Source organism: Diadema setosum, chromosome 13 (genome assembly GCF_964275005.1).
Source record: "Diadema setosum chromosome 13, eeDiaSeto1, whole genome shotgun sequence".
Taxonomy (NCBI): domain Eukaryota; kingdom Metazoa; phylum Echinodermata; class Echinoidea; order Diadematoida; family Diadematidae; genus Diadema; species Diadema setosum.
The window spans coordinates 305,883-324,781 of NC_092697.1; the positions used below are offsets into that span (position 1 = coordinate 305,883).

Sequence of the window (18,899 nt, forward strand, 5' to 3'; positions counted from 1 at the left end):
GGATGGGGGAGGGGATGGGAGGTATTAACCAACATATTCCACTGTCTGTTTAATACAAAAGGAAAGATAAATTAGTATAAGAAGGTGATTTGAAGTGTTTAGAGACTGATAATGTACAATAGTGCCATGCAGTCCAAGTGGACAAAGAGTGGACATCTTTGCTAGGGGCATCACATCATAAATAGAGTGCAAAGAGTATCATGTTGAGTGTGTGTGTCTGTCTGTGTGTGTTGGTTATTGTGAGTCCAAGGGTGCATAGGCCTTCAATATCTAAAAGTGTTTTTACCTTTCCATGAGCATCATGGCCATCAATCTAAACACTAAAATGAAGGGCGATTTGTCAATGAGTGGCAATAGCTTTGTATATACACAAACAATCTGTTTGATAATGTAAGTACCATCAGTTACATTTCTCTTTAATAGATATATTCAAAATAACTTCAGATTCCTCTGGTAATACCAGGTTCAGAGAATATTTGTGTATTAAGGCTCTGTTTTGTTTGTATATCAATTATGGACATCTTGTTTGCTTTTGAAAATGTTGATTTTCTCACAGGACAGAATCTTGTTTTTTCTGGCAGGACAAAATGTAGTCTATCAAATGAAATAAAAGAGTGTTTCTAAGACCGATTACACACAATTCAAATTACCCACATGTACAATATGAGAAGCTTTTAGTGCAAAATAGTACATTAAGCTGCATCTTGTGGGTGGAATACTTTTCAGCAATTGTATTTTCACTAACATGGCAAGAAGATGCATAGATATTAGCACCAGTATGCTGAATCCAAGATGAAGGCTGCTGCGTGTCTTTTTTTGTTATTTGGTCGTGCAGCATCAATCAAGGAATCCAAGGAGAATGGGGTACCTGGATATTGAGGCTTCCTTGTCTGCCTGATTGAGAAAAAAAGGCAGGAGTAAGATTGGAATGGGAGAATAACAATAGACAACGACCTCCTTTGAATGCAAAATGAAATTGCAAAATAATCCATCCACTGCCGATATTGAGTCTGAGGACACTGTGCCATACCAATAACCTGGAATGATAATTTTGAAGTTTATTTGCTATTGCTTGAGAAATATGACATTCAAGCAATAATAATAATTGACAGCAAGATTATGTTCTACGATGATTACCTCAAACTCATATACCAATTTTTGTACCCATAAATATGTGAATAATGATTTTTTTTTGTAATTTTGGATGGAATCAGTGGAATTTGACCTTTGCAAAAATGTCTGTGCAGCGGTTGATTATCTTGCAAGCTTTGTTGCTGAAGACTCTCCCTGGTTTTGTATTCATTTTGTGTGGGAAAGAAAGAGATTGAAAAACAGGAAGGACTTGTAATCTGACATTTATGAACTGAAAGATCATTCCAAGGGGGTGTGATAAGTCCCATTTAATGATGAGAGATTGAGATGCAATACACACAATATAAGGCATCTAAAACTTTCAATTATTTTTTTTTTCTCCATGCACTGCAATGATTCATCTCTGTTCCATGATAGGTTTCATACGTACTTGGTTTTATTTCATAAATACGTACTTGGTTTTACTTCATAAATACTTTTTTTTTTTTATACCCCCGCCAAACGAAGTTTGAAGGGGGTATATAGGAATCAGCGGGCGGTCGGGTGGTCGGGCGGTCGGTCGGGCAGTTGGTCCGTTGCAAATCTTGCGTCGCGAACTACTTCCTCAGTTTTCAACCGATTCCCATAAAACTTGGCACAGATGTGTGCCTTGGGTTGTAGATGTGCAAGACGTATTTTTTGACAGTACCCAAAAGTATGTTGCCATGGTAACGGCCTATTATGGGCAAAAATGGGTACAAATCTTGCGTCGCAAACTCCTCCCACAGTTTTTGATCAATTTTTATGAAATTAGGGACAGATGTTCATCTGAATATGTTAATGTGCAAGACACATATTTCCGCAGTGGCAAAAAGTGCGTTGCCATGGTAACGGCATGTTATTGGTAAAATATAGGGCAAAATGCTTCATGGCAAAACTGTTTCATCAGTGTTCTTCCAATTCTCATGGAATTCATATTGAATGTTTGTCTTAGGATATAGGTCAGCATGACACATTTCTTGACAGTGACAAAAAGTATGTTGCCATGGTAACAGCTCACATATTATGAGCCAAAATGATGGAAAATTTTGTGTTGCAAACTACTTCCCCAGTTTTTGCCCAATTTCCATGAAACTTGGTACAGATGTGTGCCTTTGGTCGTAGATGTGCAAGACGCATTTTTTGACAGTACCCAAAAGTACGTTGCCATGGTAACGGCATATTAATGGCAGAAGATCAAGGAAAGATCTTGCGGATTTAACTACTTCCTCAGTTTTTTGACCAAAGCTTATGAAATGTGGCACACACCTTGATCTTGGTGGGAAGATGTGGAAGACATATTTTTCGGATGTGTTGGAAGCTGCGTTGCCATGGTAACGGCATATAAATGGCAGAAGATCAAGGAAAGATCTTGCGGATTGAACTACTTCCTCTGTATTCGACTGAAGCTCATGAAATGTGGCACACACATTGGTCTTGGTGGGAAGATGTGCAAGACATATTTTTTGGACATGTCGGAAGCTGCGTTGCCATGGTAATGGCATATTAATGGTGGAAGATCAAGGAAAGATCTTGTGGATTGAACTACTTCCTCAGTTTTTGACAAAAGCTTATGAAATGTGGCACACACAATAGTCTTGGTGGGAAGATGTGCAAGACATATTTTTCGGACGTGTCGGAAGCTGCGTTGCCATGGTAACGGCATTTAAATGGCAGAAGATCAAGGAAAGATCATTCCTTGGGTAAGACTGTCGTCACGGGGCGGGGGTATTAATCACCTTAAGTGATATTTCTAGTTTTCAGGGAAGTCCATATCATTCAGCCCTTTTCTCCAAAACAAAAATAATTTTGCAAGAAAAGAAATATGTTTTGATGTAGCATTGTAAAGGTGACTAATTTTAGACATTTCATGTGACATGAAATTAGCCTGAAAATTAAAGCACAGGCATAAAATTCATCTTACCCAAGAGAGTGAGAAAAATCGTGAGAACATTTCCACTTTTACAGTGCTCCTGTCCTTGCACAAATGTATGAAATAGTGATGACTTGATATATTTCTCTTAAAGTATATACACATCAGATACTTTATCATTAAAGACTGGATTTATGTTTATTCCTGATGCATCTGCTCGCTTTTGGTAATGGAATTAGGTGGCCTGGCCTACAGGCCAACTTTGTTTTGGCCAGTACATGTACATGCACCCTTCAGACTGGCTATAGAGTGAGTGAGAAAACTGAGTAAATGCTGTTAGGGTGTGTGGGATGGCTCAAGAACAGCATGTCTGACAAGGCATTAGCTATGTTTTCTTCCCTTCCACGGATACGTCTCCATTGGTGGTGTGCAAACTGAGCCAGCACCAATCCTGGCCTCAGGCCAAGCAGGTGGAAACACACAGACATGGGATGAGGGAGAGGAAGGAAAGGCACTCTGAGATGCATGCATGCAGAATAATGAGAGGCATTTTAGGAGGTAGAGGGCACTTCTCCAATATCACAACATATACCAAGCCATGATAGTGATACTCAAAGATGCACATAAACACAGACTAACAGACAGACAGACAGAGAGGCATAGAGGGAAAGCAATGTCAGACTTCTGTGCAAACAAAAATAATGATGCATGACTACTTTATGCATAGTATAGCTGAAGTTAAATATTGGATGACAGAGATAATAGTACCTTGTCATTCATCCATGACCCACCCCTATGAAGGCATGGACGAGTTACCTGACACCTATTTTGATATCCTCATTCCTAAATATTCATTTCATGAAAGGTGACTGACATTAACAAGAAGTGCATGAATGACATTGATATGTAAAGACATGTCTATAGCAGTCATCGGGCAGAACACTCTCATGTTGTGTAGATTGATAGACTGCTGTGTAGGGAACAGGATCATGGGTCAGAAGAAAAGCATGACAAAAAAAAATCAAAAAGATGTAAAAAAGGAAAAACATGAAAGCAGTAGTGATGTTAGAAAGAAAACAGAATTTTATAGAGAACAATGCTAAATAATTTCAAGAAAAAATGAAAACTGAATTCAGTTGTACATAGGTTACTCATCATTTTGAATTGTGTAAAGAAATTTTTTTCTGGGCACTGACAATGTTCTCATCTTGCAAGGTACAGTCATTAGTGGATGTGGTCTAGAGTAGGAACAATCAAACATGCATTGTGATAAAGCAGCAGCCTAGCCTGGTATGAATAAAGGCTTATTGATATTTAACTGTCTTTGAGGAAGGTCATCCATTCTTCTCTATTGGTAACCATGTAATCATGGGAGGTATTTGACAAGCTGACAGATGAAACAATCATTTTTGTTTGTGTAGTTTTACTGATATACACTCCCTTGATTAGTATGATCTGATCAAGCATGGTAATGCATTGTTGAATTTACATTGTACATTCATTCAAAGCTCCCCCCCCCCCATCATTCAGTACTTAATTCATGTAACTATTTCAGTACACAAATTGAATTTCCAGTTTGCTGTCTACTGTTGATAGAAAAGTATTGATTAAATCTCCATATTGGTGTATATGGGATTTAAAAGAGAGAGAGAGAGAGAATCTTGACTTCTTTTTTAGATGCCTTGCTTATGAGCAAACTGTCAAAGTATAAGGAGTTTCTAGTTTCCAAATCTTGTCAGTAGAAGTTGTAAACCCAAAGGATATATTAGTAAGTATCTACAGATTTTTATTTCCTTAAGTTTATGTGTGTGTGTGTGTGTGTTTGTGTGTGTATGTGTGTGTGTGTTGCTCTGATGTTTAGGCAAACTGTCCAGGCATCATGACGTTCTACTTTCAAAATGTCAGTAGACTTTCAGTTTGAAACACCATAGGGCAGACTTGAACATGAACAATATCTCTAGGGATCAATGCATTAATTCAGAGAGCTAGGGATCATTGTTCGAAGTACTTCCATTGTCGAACAGGGAGCATGTTTTACAATGCAGCATTTCATAAGGAAAATCAATCATATAGAATGGGATGTTCTTTGTAAATGCCAAGCCTACCCCTTTTCAGTGGGCAAAAATATAATTTTGGGGGAAATCAAATTTATCATGACCCCACTAAAACAGATAGAATGCTCACTTGACACATGGCTCGAGGTGCAGTGCACAATTTAAATCAAAATTGAATCTTGTGTTTAAGTTAATAATCGCAAGGTTTATCAGGAGGAGTGTAACTGATTTGACCATCCAGCTCTGGTAAGGCCACTGTTCAACATTTTGTTTCTTGACCACATATTATGATATATTGTATGACCAATTTTTGATTGCGTTCCCCGCTTTCCAAAATTCATGGTATGAACAGGTTAGTTGAGAGTGGAAACAGCATGCATTGCATAGAATGGGTTTGCTATGTGAATAGGATATCATGCTATTATTATTGTGAATTGTGAAAAGTTATTGGTATAGGCAACCTCTGAATGTTGCTGGTACATGGACTAGCATAGCAGCCCATATCCATGACACTCACACTGGATGTATATCTACATTTTTATGTTGTTTTTGTGAAGGAGGAAGCAAGCTCACATGGCATTGTCATCTGATTTACTGAGTTGGTAATCTGATCTTATGAGAGAAAATAGATGCTGATTTCTGGCAAGTGGTTAGAATACTTTAGGTTCTGTCATATTCCTCAAAGTCAAATTACCCTGATCTGTTTGTATCGATGTAAGTACAAACTTACATTGTGAGTGATGTCTATGGTAGAGTGTACCCTTTTGACCAAAACTTATTTGGGTCTCTTATTACATCCATTAATGACTTACTGGAGAGGGATAGTTCAAAGTAACCAAGCAATCAAAAGATAATCCTCTTTAAGTGTACTCTCTAAAAAAATCGAGTGAAAATTTTCACTCTAAAAAGAGTAAATACAAAAAAGAGTGAATTTCGAGTGAAATTGGAGTGAATTTTGAGTGAAAATGCTCATTTTCACTCTTTTTGGAGTGACGTCAGGGATCACTCCAAAATCTTCGAGTGATCCCTGACGTCACTCCAAAATGAGTGAAAATGAGCATTTTCACTCAAAATTCACTCCAATTTCACTGAAATTCACTCTTTTTTGTATTCACTCTTTTTAGAGTGAAAATCTTCACTCGATTTTTTTTAGAGAGTATGTTATTTTCATAAACAACCAAAAATGTTGATGATATGTATGAGGTTTTTATTGAAGTAAAGAAAGATCATTTTCAAGGAATCTAACTTGATTCTTTTTGAAAAATTCAGTTCATTAAACTTTCTTTTAACATCAAAAGTTCAATCACAATATTGATGTAGACATGATTTTAGTTTAGATGTGAGACCAGAAGTTGACCTTAGTAGTAGCAGTGCTTTCATTGCAATGATGATAACGTGATAAGCAGGTCATGTGTACCCCTTGGGTTCCTCCCTATCTCAGCATTCATCAGTCAATCTGTTACTTTGCAAACCAGGCGGTGGTTACAGAGCTGATCTTATCATAAAGGGACTAAATTGCCTTTCAATGACTTGTCCTTTGCAGAGGGAGGTGTAGATGCTTGCTTTGATCTCCTCTCATGACATCAATCTCATTATTTGTAAAGATGCTACCATTATTTTTGTCTCAATGTTTTTATCTGTGAATTAATGTTCAGATTTTATGCAGGGTTTTCCTTGAAAAAAAGTTCACTTTGCATTTCTGGTTTCTAAAATACCCTGAAACAGTGCAGCTTTAGAAAAGAGAATGATGGACTCTTGGTTTGGGAGAAAATGGAGAATGTGTTTTCTATACTTTCTCTATGATGTTCCCAACATAATTGTTGTGTTTTATGGAGGGATGCAACTGTAGAACTCTCAGATTTAATTAGGTTACTGCCTTGTGATAGACAAGAATTTTTTGCTAAATCCAACTACATATTGGGTAACTGATAGCAATATACAATTCTCAGCATAATTCCATTTGAGTATATATCATGCACTCTTTTTTTTTTCAAGAGGAAAACGTCATGCCTCCTGCAGTCTACTGTTTGCACAAGGAGGTAAAAAAAAAAATCTGAATTTCTCACAAACCCCTCTCCTCCCTGTCTCAGAGCTAGAAGGACCTAAATGTTTACTGGTAGAAGCTGAATCTCCCCCTTTCTTCATCCTGAAGTGTAAGCACTCAGCAACCATGAACTTTGCACACATCCTGATAAGATTAATGTGGGCCCATCTTGGCACATCTTACACTATCAGGCCTTAGCCTCACACGGTGTACTCTTATAATCAAGCTGAGCACTAGCTCATCAATCAATCCTGATTGGCCAAGTCTTTCTCCAATTCAATTATCTGGAGTCTGCACCCATGGCTCTGTTTGACAGGAGATCGGCTTAGAAAGGAAGTGGTCACACCTAATTGACATGAGAAAATAGAAGAGATATTGATTTACTGAGTGTTTAGAGATTCCCTTTGAAAATATCTTGCTTTTTTAATGGCAGTAAGATTGAGGTGTACAAAAATCCATGTAACTTTTAGATTTAGTGTCAATATTCATTTTAACAAGAAAACTGTTTTGTAAATGTATGAATTGTCAGATACTAATGAGAAACAAAATCTTTCACCTAGGAGACTGCAGAGAAGAAGAAAAGTCTGAAATAAATGTCTTAACATCACTTTCTAGTGCAATGTTTATTTCAATGAAATGCATCTACAATTTGATTACTCCACATCACCTCTTCAAAGTGTGTTATTTCACTCCACAGTTTCTTGTATTATTTGATACCAGATACTGCCAAATACATGAAATCTCTTGATTATTCTGCTTCCATGAAATACCTTGATTATTCTGCTTCTTCCAGCACTGTTTAATACATGCATGCATCCATTGTGATTTGAAATTAGCACAGGTATTGCCGTGTACATTGGACTTTTGATACAGAGCCATTACTAAAAACAGTTGTAAAGGTATAGTAGGTTCCTTTTCTTGTGACTTTTAGTACTGATGTCAGTATAGGTCCTATCAACAAAGAGAAGTAAGCAAGGATATCACATACTGGAGGCTCTGTTATGCTAGAACCCACTGACAGAAACAAACTTCATTCCGAGGCATGTATACCAATGCCATGGTCAATAAGTGTCCATAAGTGGAACCCCATGTGTTAGTTCCATAGGATCAATGATGTACCATTATGAAGCCTCCATGGTGCACTGAACATCAATGAGCTGAAAACCAGGGCATCAAATAAGTACCCCTGAACCCCAGACTGTGCTATATACTCCCAGAATCCCATTACACAGTATGAACATGAAAGTTGAGATCTATCATCTTCCTTGACTTTCCTAGAGCTGTACACATGTTATATTTTGTTTTATTTATTTCACACTGCAGGGATGGCCTGTTCAGTTTTGTTAAACCACTTTCCATGCAGTAATAATAAACATTCTACATGAAAATACAAAATACATAACAGTTATAGGTAACATTGATACAAACATAGAAAGTGGTTAATGATAAATAAGTACATTTAGATACATGGATATATAGCACTATTATAAGTCAGGATTTCCATCCTTTCTTTTAAAGATCTGTAAAAGGATGTACATGTTTGAACATAAAGACCTACAGAGAGTGCATTAACTCTATATGTGTCATGGTGGAAACCCCCTGTGTGCCACATTATTCTGAGACACAAACGTTGTCATGCTTTGAGAAAACATCTGTTTTTCAAATCTATATTTCTTTTATAGATTTCTGTTCAGCTGGACATATAGTGAGCAAAGTTGTGGAGAAAATGCTTAGCTTTGTTTTGATGTAAATTGTATGACAAATCTATGGTTGCTTTTCTTTCAAATGACAATAGTAGCTGTATTACTGTAAAGGCATGACTTTTGCACACAAAACGGTTACAGAAACTTAGAATTCATATGCAAATCCAGTAGCGAACACAACTTGATAGTCGATCACAGCATAAAATGTAAGCTATATGTGAGAGGAACAGAAGCGTGAGAAACACTTTTATTGTACTGCGCAATTTGGCGATTTATCAATTGGTTTTGGCGGTTTTGTGCGTTTGAGCAGAATATGCGAAGTTGGCACGCCGTCGATCGAGTCGGACGTGCGAACGTGGCACATAAAGAGTTAAACAAATTTGCTCTGACATATATATGCAAACAAACAAAATCTTTGATATTTTGTCCTTGGATGGGGAATGTGGAGGAGGCTTTCAAAGTATAATGTATCGGGGTGTTTACAGTTCGTTTACATATCAGTGATTCTAGATAAGTTATATAAACAGTGTATGCTGTTGTTATTTTTGTCTTTTTTATACCAGTGGAGGGTGAAATTAAGTATTCATTTTTCAACAGACAATAAAGTACCTTGTATCCTTGTATCTTGTATGGGATTATTTTGAATTTGAAAAACAAGAACACAGTATTGACTGTTTATATGTTGCTCAACTGATTGCCATTTCAGCAAGAGTAACAAGGAACTTTGAGATGTATAATCTTTATTCAAAATTATTCTGGCACATTTATGCTGGAGCCTACATCAAGGTGTTCTCCTCAGACCACAATGATTGCCAAAACAATGAAATGATTATCATAGGTAGTAACTCTTTAAATAGTGGCTTGTTCTAAGCTAAACCCCGTGTAGGCCAAAATGGTTTACAAATCTTTGGGCAAGGTTCAACACTTTTTCTTAAAATTTGGTGGCCTGATCAGGCCACCAAAACAACATTTCATAAGAAGGACTGACATCTATTTTTGGTGGCTCACAACCACCAGGCCACCACCAATGTCAAACCTTTGGTATACATATTGTCCATCAAAGATTAATTGTATTATCTATATTCATCTTTATCATTTTTGTCTTTTGCCTTCTGGTGCCAGTATAGCATGCTTTCAAGGAAAGAGAAGATAAGCACTAAACACAGCTTCATAGACTGAGAGGAAAGAGATATGTGTAGCTTCCTCCCAGTCTGTAAAGCAGATTGGAGTTAGAAATGAGATTGGGGCCATGAAGGGGGGATGATGTTTGTGACAAGTCTTCTAGATCTTACTCCTAGCTCTCTGATAAGTGAAGGAAAGTGAAGAAACAGGAAAGGAAAGTGTAGTTTATCACAGTTCAAGATGAGAGAGAGAGAAATCCAACATGTTCATTATTTCACTTTTCTGGAAAGAAGATAAACAAAAGTGGCAAATGCAGTTTACAAGATCATAGAGAGATTATTTGTCATGTTATTGAACCACCTGCTATGCATGGAAAACATACCTGATACATGCCTGGATATGAATACTGTATCCCCTTTAGCCATATCCTGAGATGTAGGTTTATCCTTGTTTATCACAAATGTCACAGTTTAGCCTCCAGTTTTGCTGTCTCATAAACAATGCAACTTTGTTGAAGGCTGCCTAATATATAAACTGCCAGGAAATCATTATCATTGAGATTTGACTCATAGAATATTTACTGTACATCTTTTGGTAGATGTTGAAGTAATCTTTATTCATGTTACTACAGAACATCAGTGCTTTACTACTGTTCATGTAGCTGCTGCAGCTTATTACAGGCTGCCTGGTAATATACCCTTCTACCAAGCGGTACTTGAACCAACACCACACACACACACACACACACACACACACACACACACACACACACACACATAAAGATATAAGGTATCGTGGAACTGGAGTTATAGCTTCGTCCCAACAACCAAATTTTGAGTTAATGGGATATAGGGGGCACGTCATTTAACGCATATTTTTTTTTTTTCCACAGGCATAATATATTGGTGTGCTACATGGACCTGCTTGATTGTGAATGTGCGTGTGTAGGCAAATAGCAACCTGCCGTGGTAAATTCCCTATGACCCCTGGCATTTCCTGTTTCTGCTTGTCGGCTGGTGATAGGTGCAGTGTGAAGAGAGATGGGCTTTATTTATATGATGGCATTTTGTTCGTTCTCACTGGTAGAGTACCTGCTTCAGATTGGAAAAGGTGTGCTAGTTCATTTGCCATGGGAATCAAATGAAGGCATATGATGTATACAGTAAACTTGCCGTCTTTTGTTGATTCAGTAAAAGCTTTCCTTTTCTTTAATCTCATGAATGCCTGCATGTGCAGTTAAAGAGCTTGATGCACCATAAAATAATACTTTGCTACGTATCAAATGATACAAAATACATGTGCATTTTGTGAGAAAATGTCATGGCATCATAATCCCCAAGCATATGTCACATTGATCATGAAATGAATTTTACTTTGTCACAAGAATGTGGTGAGATTATTTACAATGCCATAACATGGGATCATATGCCCTGAAAAAATAGAGCAAATGTCAAAAGATATAGTTGGTAAACTGTATATGATAATGAACTACAAAATGACACAATTTACATTCAATTTATTGAAGACAGATATACAAATGTAGGACTGTCATGAATCCAAAATGCCACAGACCCCATTGTAACATAGCATAGTCCCACTTTTTATACTGATACAGCATACATTATAGTCCCACTTTGTATACTGATATAGCACACTGAGAACTCCAGAGTTAACTCAATGAGGCTTTTACTCTTATGTGTTGTTTGAAGGTTTACATGGTGAAGTAAATGAGGGAGAAAGATTTGCGGTGACACCATGTGTATGTAGTCCTTAACCGGATCGTTGTTTGGCAGAAGAGTCTAGAAAGAGGAGAAATGAAGAGGGAAGCGACATATGGGGGTTGTGAGGAGGGCAAAAAGTGAAGAGTGGGGGACAGTAATGAGTTAGAAGTTGAAGTTGCACTAGTAGAGACGGTAGAGAAAGGAACAGAGAGAGTGGTAAGGAAGAATAGTGTGAGAATCAAGTAAGATGTTCGGACATCGTTAGAAGGGGAAAGATGAAATAGAAGGGAAGAGGAAGAGGAAGGAGTTGAATGTTGGAGAATCATGGAGATAGGGGAGAGCAGTGAAGATTCATGAAACCAAGAGGAGAACGAAGTCGGCGAACAGTGTGGCTATGGAAAGCGGAATCAGTGGAGAAAGAACGAATAATCCTTCGAAGGAAGGGTAAGTAGAGGAGAGATGAGAATATGTTGAGAGAAGGGAGAGAGAGAGAGAGAGAGGGGGGGGGGGGACAAAGAAAAGAAGAAGAAGAAAAAAAAACTCTTGTTTTACCACTAAAGCAACATACTCTGGAAGATTTCAAGTTTGACTTAGAAGGTGTGGTTTGGTGAGGAATGAGGAACTAGGGTCTGCTCATATTCAAAAAAGTCGAGCTGTTCGTTATCATTTCAAATAAGACGGATATAGGTAGAATTTATGTTTGGCTTAGCATACAGATATCTAATGGGAGCAGTTGTCACAGGAACGGATGTCATGAAACCCTTTATACTGTCATCAGCTAGCATGCTTACCAGTACTTTCATGAGTACATGACAAGAAATAAAAACTGAAATAGAATATAGTTAGTCAAACTGTAAATGACTGTTCATACAGTAGACGATTGCTCATTTTAATCAATTATGTTTTACTAATTAGTAACAAAAATGTCTTTTCTGATTTGCAACACTAAATTGCATGCTATGTGAAACAAAGTTATGCTGGAAGACAGATGCTTTGTATATGAAATCATACAGGTATATAACAAGTGATCATATGGGATAATTTTGCTGAATCACCAGCTACAGTTTTATGCCATGTACTTAAGTTCTACGTATTGTTGTAGTTATCAATATACTGGTAGATTAGCCTTTAGTGGTATAGACATCTGAAGCAATTCTGTCCTGAATTCTTTCACAGAGGAACTGTTCCAGAGAGAAAGAATAGATCTCATCATTGTACAGTATTTCAAATGATTCTTTGTGGATCCATTATATGATTTCACTTGTCATTCTTTGCCAGTGATCAATTACAAAGATACCTTTTTCAATTGTAGGAGATTTTTTTTTTCTTTTCAAAACCATGAAAGCACTTACTAGCAGGAAAGGCATACAACTTTTATTGTGGTGTCTATACAGTGTGATAGGTATTCAGTGATAGATGGGTGTGTAGCTTGGTGCGCTCCGTGACTCACATGGGACCCGTCTTGGGGAGTAGGGTTAGTGAGCACTTCCATCCACAAATCAGATGAGGTTATACTCTTATTAGTGTGTGTCTGTGTGTGTAAGTATGTGTGTGTGTGTGTGTGCATGTGGATGTGTGTCCATAAATGCATTTGCAGGTGGGGATAGGTTGAATACTCATGATTACCCATGGGAACTGATTGGGTCATATCATACTGCTACGGGAGGAAATCTCATAATGTATGGAAAGGATCGAAGGAAATTTCTCTAGGCTATATTGGCTTGCCATCAGAGCTTGAACAGGAATGCATTAGGTCATGTAGAGGTCAACATAAAAACCTTAATTGCAGCCAGTTTTCAATCAAAGCTATCTGTAATGTATATAAACTACTGTGCAGGATTTTCAGTCGTCTCTCACAGTCTTTTAAGGCATATAGGGCCTATATGGCAAAAGTTACTATTGTGATATCAGATTTAAATGTAAGCATCCAGTATTGAGTATTTGATCACAAGTAATCTTCACAACATTGCATGCATCACTAATCATATTATTGCAAATTTAGTCACTCTTTATAATGCATGCATAACTGCACTAGGCAAAAATAATGGATAGGGTGCCAATTCAGTAAATTATGAATTATTCTAAAATGTAATGTTTCATGTTATCTATGTTGTATACCATTTATAAGAGAGAGAGAGAGAGAGAGAGAGAGAAGGAAAGAAAGATTTAGATAAAGATACATACATGAAGATCTGTTACATGTTGCAACTTCCTTGAAGGTACAAATTTATTTCCAATGAGCAATGTTTTGTAGTTTTCACCTGGAGAATTTTGTTGATTGACTGAGCACATTTCTAAGAGATAAAATAATGCCCTATAATCTCACAACAAATTCTAATTAATTGTAATATGTACATTGCTATATAGGACCTTATGTTGCGAGCTTATATTCTAAGAAATGTTCGTAGCATGAAATTTTCACAAATTGCCATTGGCATTCAATGCATATAGTGATGACAAGAACTTTCATGTGCATTCCAATTTTACAAAGTTTGCTTTTTGCAAAAATTTCAAAATAAAAATGCTAGCAAACATTTCTGGTTTTACTGTACCTTTGAGATATATCGTAATATTTCAAGTACACCAAAAAGCATAGTTAGAACATGCTATTCAAGTCTCTGCTGAATTTCTGATAATTGCATTTGAGAAAATGAAAACTGTTGTTCAGATTCATATGTTATTGCTTTGTGCCTCAACCTCAGTGGGATAACATGAAACATTCCGGAGATATTTTGAAATGACTGGGATAGCATTTAGGTAACAGACTTTGCCCTGAATATAATCACCATGCCCTAAAATTCCCAGGCACTGGATGAAGACATACACAACAACAACAACAACAAACAAACAATGAGATCAATTCTTCTAGTTTGTTATTGTGAAGAAACAGTAATACATGTTATAGAATCTGTCATTTGTATTTTGTATTGTGTCTTTTCAGTGCATATAACAGTTGGTATTTTGTTTGTTTGTTTGTTTGTTTGCTTTTATTTCTGCATTCAATCAAATGCAATTTGAATGCAAACTTCAAAAAGTACAAAGACAAAGAATAACAAGTGCAGTGAAATAAATCGATAACAGTACATAAATAGATTCACATAGGTGATTGCATTGAGCAATGTTGATACACAGAAACGTGAAATAAAATATACAGTATTTTTCAGTAAACAACAGAGATAATTGAATGCAGGAGACCACCATCATAAGCGATTAAACTTGAAATGGATGGAGGCCTCATAAAATGACTATCCAACGACATAACTCTCTTGGAGGAAGGTGATCAGGTGAGTGCAGTGCAGTTGCAGGTGAGAGTGCAAGATGCAGTTGAAGGAAGAAAATAGAGATTGACAATAAGATGACAATCTATACTATAAATATTTGTTAGCTCAATTGGTTTGCAGAATATAATTGTATCAAATATCGTTTAAGTGAAGCTTTCAAAGAATAAATACTTGAACAAGACTTTATATTATCCGGGAGATTATTCCAAATATCCGGACCCGAATATCTTATAGATTTATGTGTCACTAATAATTTGGGATTCAAAAGGTGGAAATTTCTACATATACGAGTAGGGTACGAATGGACAGAAGTATTGAACCTAAACATGTTATCAAACGATGATGGAAGTTGATGATGTATATATTTGAACATAATTACTGCTACTTGAATAATATTCAAATCAAAAACCTTCAATGTTTTAAGCTCATGAAATAAAGAATCAGTATGAGCCAGAAAATGCGATCCTGTACAAATACGTATAACTTTCTTTTGTAATTTAAATATAGAATTTATTTTGGTAGAGCCGCAAGTACCCCATACAACATTGCAATAACTTATATATGGGAGAATTAAGGAATTATATAATAGAAATAAAGTTGAACGAGGAAGAAAGAACTTCAGCTTGGAAATTATCCCTATATTTCTAGAAATACACGTTGTAACATGATGTAAATGCTCATTCCAAGTCAAACTTTCATCTATATATACTCCTAGAAATTTTGAATTCATTTTCTTTTCTAATGGGATATCATCAATGTTAATATGTATCAACGTATCTTCATTATGAGAATGAAGTTTGAAATGAATAAAATGAGTCTTTTTTATATTCAAAGAAAGTTTATTAGACTTAAACCAATTTGATACTTTACTAATTTCAATATTTAGAGTGTCATTTAAAATCTTAAGATCTTTATGGGAATAAAATATATTCGTATCGTCAGCAAATAGAACAAAAGAGAGAAGAGAGGATGTATTTATAATATCATTAACATAAAGAAGGAATAATAATGGGCCTAGAATTGAGCCTTGAGGAACACCACATTTAATTAAAAGGGGGTCAGATTCACAACCATTAAAAATAACATATTGTCTTCTATTAGTTAGATAATCTTTAAGCCATAAATGTGCTTGTCCTCGAATACCATAATGACTAAGTTTCGTGAGTAAAATAGAATGATCAAGAGTATCGAATGCTTTACTCAAATCACAAAATATACCTGCAACATGTTCTTTGTTTGCAAAAGCACTCGTAATTTTGTCATAAATTTGTGTTAGTGCTAAATCAGTTGAATAATTTTTTCTGAAACCATATTGATTGGGAATAAGTAAATCATACTTATTAATAAATTTAAGAAGTCTATTATAAACAATTTTTTCTAAGATTTTGGATATACTAGGCAATAAAGAAATAGGACGATAATTGCTAATTTCATGAGGATCATCTTTTTTATGTACAGGATTAACTTTCGCTATTTTCAGCAGATCAGGGAAAATACCTTGTGATAAAGAAAGATTAAATATATAACTTAACGGTTCTGCGAGTGGATAAACTATTTCTTTCAATAACATCATACTTATTTTATCAGAGCCACAAGATTTAGAGCTATTTAAAGATTTAGTGATACTAATGATTTCACTGGGACTTGTTGGATTAAGATAAATAGACTCTTGATTTTGGTCAAAAAGATAATCTGTAAAATGAGCAGAAGTATTGCTAATTTTAGTAGCAAGTTCCGGACCGATATTAACGAAAAATGAGTTAAATGAATTAGCATACATATTGGGATCATTTATTTTAATACCGTTTAATGTGATATCATCCGTTGGCGGAGAATCAGGCTTTTTACCTAGGACCTCTTTAATAATTTTCCATGTTGCATTAATATTCGAAGAAACCTTTTTCATTCTGTCAGAAAAATATAATCTGCGGGATAAACGAATCAATTTTGTCAATTTATTTCGATAAACTTTATACATATTCAAATTAAATTGAATATGGTATCATGCCATAGGAAAAAAAGTTTGATGCGTAGCTTCATGCAGGAGGAACACAATTGACAGAAATGGAACTCTCCTTTGTTCAAATTATGTGATGGTACTTTGTACACAATTTGTATGGCTTGCAATAAGAGGAAATATTCAAGTATCTCATGTATCTTATAACCCTTACTAAAATGTAACGTGATCTTGTACTTACTACAAATATGGTTATCTAGAGACAGTAAATATGGGTCATATTTCACTTGTATGCAGATATTTATGATTGAAACTAAAGTTCACAGATACAATATTGTAGTTTTGAGATAGAAGTGCTGGTATATATACTCTCTGTCTCTATACACACTAGGAATTTACCCTTGGAATCCAGAATTATACCAATTTCTATTATCCCCCTGGTAATTCTCTCTGACCTTTACATTGCCATTGCTGATTTTCAAGTTTTCTTCTGTTTTTTTTTTTTGGTAGGGCCATGGTTGTCAGTTTAGATATTTGGGATGACAGCAATTAGGCAGTCATGGACATTACCAGAAGAAAAGAAACAAGAGCAAACCTTTGGTTTGATTACAGTGTCAAAGAAAATGTAAACCCATATTTATGTGGGTAGAGCTTTTGTATGAAACAAAAGAAAGCAAAGAGCACCAAGTTAAGACAGTATCTTAACAGTAGTCCAGGTTGACTTGAACTTTCTATGAAAACCAAGAAGGTGACACAGTGGGTAGCTAATGAGTCCTTTGTACCCATATCCAATGTGTGTGTAATTGTTTGCAAAATGTGTTATTTTTCTTTCTACTAAATTTGTTTCATTTCTGCAGTTGAAGAATAGCACAATTTGAAATTGGTTTGAATCAACCATTCACTATTTAATCAAAGATACTAAAGCTATCATTAAGCTTCACAGAAGTGCTTTCTTCAGGCTAATGGATGAGAAATAGTTGAATCATGTAAGAGTTCTGGAAAATTTAAGCTTTGTTAAAAGATACAAGCTGTCCATATCAGTCAGAGATGTTTCCACTGTTCTATTCATTGCATTGGGCATACAGGGATGCTTCTTTCACTTGACACATTGGAAACCAAAGCTCAGGGCCACTTCACTCTAAAATCTCTGTTATCCCCTCTGTAGATTTTTCATCATTCGGAAAAGTCTAGGCACCTTTAAAATGAATGTACTGCACATTGATCGTGCACCTGTACAACCATCCTCCCCTCAACCACCATGAATAACTGATAAGAGGCGATGGCCTAGAGATGCGCAGATCAAGATGTCCCACTTTTTAGTTCCAGAAGCAGAGTCTAATTTCTGCTGGTTTGTCTGCCTTCCTGTCCTGCTGCGTTTTGCCATGATTCCCTTTGAAAGTCTGTAAAGGTCAGGCCAGCTGAGAGTTAATAATTGTGACCAGGTTGATTAATGTCTTCAGCCCCCGCTTCTTTCTTCCCCTTCACTTGGAGGAGTTTCTCAGCAATGCAAAACAAAATGCATTTTCTTCTCAGCGATACTGGAAAAGTTAAATTGCTCTCTGATTATAGTACTATGAACATGCTATTCAAGAGAGGATGTAGTTTTGAGAGAATACAGATTGCATCTTAACCAACAATCTATATTTATTTCAGAAAATAATGTCTTTTTTGAGTGTATGGTATTGCTCCCTCTGTTCAACAGACTCTCAACTTGACAGAAGTACACAGATTTGATGTTTGAAATGAGTTTCTTGCATTGGAATATGTGCATACAAAAGAAAATTACCATTAGATGAAATGTCTACATCATTATCTGGTATATCACCTATTTTATGCCTCTGATGTATTTGTCCTACTGAAGTAGGATGCTATTTCAAACACATACTATGTAAAAAAAAAAATCCTTTATTTTTACACCTTGATTAAACTCACTGACTGAAAATAACATTTTCAATCAGATGCAAGTACAGCTGTACAATGTATATTACTCCATAATTGGTTTTCATAACAGTATTTGTATATCTCAATTACATG

The 18,899-nt window shown here is 36.0% G+C and overlaps 1 protein-coding gene across 2 annotated transcripts in view; it reads left to right on the forward strand.

The window, feature by feature from the left end:
• Window positions 1-18,899, forward strand: part of LOC140236692 (ras-related protein Rab-3-like) — a 61,925-nt gene that overhangs the window by 40,387 nt on the left and 2,639 nt on the right. The gene's annotated exons all lie outside the window — the stretch shown is intronic.